The following is a 4,592-nucleotide window of genomic DNA, read 5'->3' on the forward strand; positions in this document are numbered from 1 at the left end:
CTCTCCTTTCTTTTTTTTTTTTTTTTTTTTTTTTTTTTTTTTTTTTTTTTGGTTTTTCGAGACAGGGTTTCTCTGTGGCTTTGGAGCCTGTCCTGGAACTAGCCCTGTAGACCAGGCTGGTCTCGAATTCACAGAGATCTGCCTGCCTCTGCCTCCCGAGTGCAGGGATTAAAGGCGTGCGCCACCGCCACCTGGTGCCTCCCCTTCATTGTATAGGATTTGAGGTACAATATGAACTAATTCTCAGTGGAATGTACTAGGGAATGCCAGGGTGTTAAGCCAAAGGTACAGGCAAACCAAGCTGATGTGGGGGCAGCCGAGAGGGCGTTCTCTTTGATCTTGCAAGGACATAGGTGTATACCAAGGAGTAGGGTGATATTGCCAGGGTCGAAAACAGGTTTCTGGATTTTCAGCCTGTTAAGGACCAGGGACAATGAACTCTGTTCTGTAAATACTTCCAGTTGAAACTGGGGTGTTGGTCGTCAGGGTCCAGGAATGCTGAAAGGGTAAGCAAAGGCTGGGCAACAGGGCATTTATCAGGCGCATCTGATCAGTTGATCTAGGTAAAGGGACAGGGAGCAACCACATCGGCTGGAATGGCTCACATCAGCTTACAGCAAGTCCAGAGCTCAGCAGTTTACAGTCTGCATGTGCTCCCTGGGCGGTGTCTATTAAACCTGCGGAGACAAATAGAGACAAAGAACAAATGTTAAAGTTTATTAACTTAAAAGAAAATGTTGTATTGGAACTCTTGCTTATCTGGAGTTTGTTTGACCTGTGACAGGTGAATTTGAGCCTTATGACTTTTTTGACTCCCTGAAACTCACATGAGTTTTTAGTTTACCAAAGGAATATATATATATATGTATTTTCATTGTACTGAAATCCACATTGTATAAAAAGAAGTAAGCAGGTGTCTGTAAAACAGCTGGAACAGATTTACACCTTGGAAATATAGCAAAAGCTATGGCTTTGGGTTACCCTGATGAAAAGCACCTTTAAGTCTATACTTAAAAGACAACCAAAGGAAGTTAAAATCTTGACTTGTGACTGAACAAGTAGCCGGTGTTCTCTAGTTTAGCAGAACTCCCTTTATCAATGTCAAAACTTTAAACTCTTGAAATCTCAGTGTAACAATATTCCGTTACAGCTTGTATTATATAGAATTGCCAGGATATAGTGAAGTTTGCAAGTCATATAAGATTATATAAGATTAATGTCCAAGACCAATTGTCCTATCACGCATTCATGCTTCTTGGACTGCTAAGGGAAGATACAGAGAAACACAAGCTAACCTGAACCCTTCGTTGCCTGAGGGAGTGCATCAGTCTCTCAGGAAGAGGAAGGTACATCATGTCCTAGGAGCCCTGGACTCTGACCTGAAAAACCTGTGACACACGCTTCTCAAGACAGCTAGACCAAGCCAATTCCATGGTTCTCTGCAATTTCTTTTCCCTTTCCTATTTTCTTTGCGTTATATTTATTAGCATTTGACATTTTATATATGAACTAATTTGATTATTATTATCTTCTCTCCCAACATCATTAGAAAGTGAGCTTTATGAGAAAAAGACTCAGTGCTGAAGAATGAATGCTTCTGAGCTTTTTTCCTTCCCATATAATCATTTACCAGAGACAGGAGAAGTTATCATGCTCCCTTAGTGAAAAGTTGCACGGGAAACCTGTTTATTCTTTAACATGAAGCTTTGTGAGCAAGGTAAACCTGTTTACCTTTTCTTAACGAGAGACCTAGTAGCTCTAACTAACTAAAGAATTGACTAATGAACTAACAAGGTGGCTGTAGCCTTGAGGGAAGGAGCTGTCTGTTGTTGCCCAACTGACAAAGCTCAGTTAGCCTTGCTGTCAGTGTCATCAGAGACTTGAAAAGGATTAACCAAAAGGACAGAGACTAGTCCGTGGTCCATACCTAGGCAGATATCCCAGGATCCTGTGGTCTCCATGGCGATGAGAATCGAGGTAATAGTACAGCAGTCTTGGCTGCCAGGCCTAGAAGATGAGAGGCCTTCTGTGGAGGAGAAGGAACATGGGGAACTGACGTCATCTTGTCTAGGCAAAGCGTGGCATCAACTCTCCGGTGTCCTACTTGTCCACAGCTCAGGCTGAACCCTGGACAAGCAGACAAAGCATTGGGGCAGTCTTGCCCAGTAGTTAGCATTACCATAGTCCAGGTAGAGTGGTTCATCACTGTGTCTGTTGTCTTCTTAGAGAACTTGGGGGGGGGGTCACTGCTACAATCTAGGAGTCTCCATCTATCATATAAGTTTAAATATCTTAAATGCCATTTCAGCAAATCTCTGACAGTTTGAGGGCCCGAGCCAAAGAACTCTGGTTTGTTTTCAGTTGCTTGTTTTAGGCTATACCTCGAAAACACATAAGGAACTAGATACAGTTTTCCTGTGCTTAACTGTAAGTACTTGCACGATGCCCGGTGTATTTCTGAACACTAGAGGCTTAATCAGCTTTAACAGTTTATAATAAAAATAATAATTTCTGAATTGAAGCTTTTTCAGTATCAAGGTAAGATTTCTAACTTGCCAGGCGATGGTGGTGCACACCTTTAATCCCAGCACTCAGGGAGGCAGAGGCAGGCGGATCTCTGTGAGTTCCAGGACAGCCAGAGATACACAGAGAAACCCTTTTTCGAAAAACCAAACCAAAACAAAACAAAACAAAAAACTGAGAAAGAGAAGTCAGAAGTAGTGGTTAGAAAACAAAGCAGAGCCGGGCAATGGTGGCGCACGCCTTTAATCCCAGCACTCGGGAGGCAGAGGCAGGCAGATCTTTGTGAGTTCGAGACCAGCCTGGTCTACAGAGCTAGTTCCAGGACAGGCTCCAAAGCCACGGAGAAACCCTGTCTCGAAAAAAAAAAAAAAGCAGACAGATATCCAGACAACTGAGACAACAATAAAACAGGCAAACCAGACGAGACAATGGGCAAAACAGACAAATAAGATGGGCAAGACTGCAGCCTATAAAGATACCATCCCCTGTTTTGTGACCTGGGACTCCCAGGTCCCAGTCTGGGAACCCCCTGGATCCTGCCCCTCTTGGGACACCAATCTCACCTCATGTAACCGGAGACACCTGGGTTCACCAAGCGGGAAACCCTGTGTAAGAGAGAGACGTCCTTCCTCTTCCCGGGACTCAGGGAGTACTGTCGTGTCCGGCCTCCTTATTGAATGCAATCCCTTGGCACCAAAACTTTACTGGCCTCTGGAGGATTCGCCAACTCCCGATATGGGGCCTCTGGATCCCGGTTCTCAATGGAGCATCTTGGGGGAACCTCCGAATGTTACACCCAGTCCATTGTGCACCACAGGGAAGGAGAAAGAGAATCCTATGGATTTCAAGGATTTCAATAAATACCCTTTAAGTGGGGGGTCTCTGCTTGATGAGGGGTGCAGAGCAAGGACTCAGGAGCCTTACTTTTCCTGGCAGCCCCAAACAGGGGCGGAAACAGGCTTTATAAGCACAAAAATCACCAAGATTTGTTGCCAAGCTACAGTTACAATTTTCACCAATCAGAAGTCAAAGATTAGGGACTTTCCTTGTGTACCATCATTGTCAACTGACACAAAATGGGAGCTTTTCAGTCCAACCAATCAGATCCATTTGTTCTTTCTGTTGTTAGGAACAGCCATAGTGTTTTAGAGAACTAAGGGGCATGGCAGACTATTTCTATTGTCTAAGGAGGAAGCTGGGCAGCCATTGGAAAGTTCTCCCCTAGGACTTGGGAACCCGAATTTTATTTCACTGTACAGGTAAATTGAAGTCTAAAGTCAAAAAATTGGCAGTGCTTAGGCCAAGGCGCTTTTGCCTGTGCTCCACTACCTGCTGCCCCACCTATACAAGCAGGAAATGTACTGACGTGTGTGCATAACCTTGTGTTCTGTGACCTTAAAGTTAACATCACCCCTCCTTCAGAGAAACAGGGCCCTCAAAGGAATGAAGCTGTGCCCCAGGTCAAACTCATGTTTGTTTGTTTCTTTCAAAACAGGGTTATTCTTTTGTTTGTTTGCTTATTTTTTCAAGACAGGTTTTCTTTGTAGTTTTGAAGCCTGTCCGGAACTCTCTCTGTAGACCAGGCTGGCCTAGACCTCACAGAGATTCACCTGCCTCTGCCTCCGGAGTGCTGGGATTAAAAGCGTGTGCCACCGTTTCCTGGCAGGATTATTCTTTTACAGCAATATTATTTATATTTCATTCACTTTTCCATGTATTCTCATGTGTTTCATAAAAATCACCTGGCAGAGTAGTTGACCTTGCCACATCGTATTTTTTTCAACATGATAACTGAACTTTACATGAAACTTTCAAAGGTAATTTGCAAGGTCACTTGGCTGGAAGCGGTGATCCTCCTCCTTCTCTTCTTAGATTTGAATTTACCTTTGTTTTATGTGTAGAAATGTGTGCATGCATGTGTGTATGTGCATCGCATGTGTGTCTAGTGCTGGAGAGGGCCAGAAGAGGGCACTGAATCCCTTGAAATTGAAGTCATGGGCCATCGTGAGCGTTGGTAACCCAGGTCCTCTGCACGAGTGGGAAAGACCGAGCTGTCTCACTAGCCCCTC

The 4,592-nt window shown here is 44.2% G+C and overlaps 1 long non-coding RNA gene across 2 annotated transcripts; it reads right to left on the reverse strand.

Annotated features, from left to right (window-relative positions):
- Positions 1-48: 48 nt before the first annotated feature.
- On the reverse strand, positions 49-3,445 carry LOC126486998 (uncharacterized). 2 transcript variants are annotated; one of them, XR_007588250.1, is made up of 3 exons: positions 3,087-3,445; positions 1,928-2,026; positions 49-677 (listed from the first exon to the last, which is right to left on the reverse strand). It is a non-coding gene; the product is annotated as an uncharacterized lncRNA (long non-coding RNA). The 2 variants fall into 2 exon arrangements; XR_007588251.1 differs by having other exon boundaries at positions 1,928-2,127.
- Positions 3,446-4,592: the final 1,147 nt, after the last annotated feature.

Source organism: Alexandromys fortis, unplaced genomic scaffold, assembly GCF_014885135.2.
Source record: "Alexandromys fortis isolate MF-2015 unplaced genomic scaffold, M_Fortis_MF-2015_v1.1 scaffold_173, whole genome shotgun sequence".
Lineage (NCBI taxonomy): Eukaryota > Metazoa > Chordata > Mammalia > Rodentia > Cricetidae > Alexandromys > Alexandromys fortis.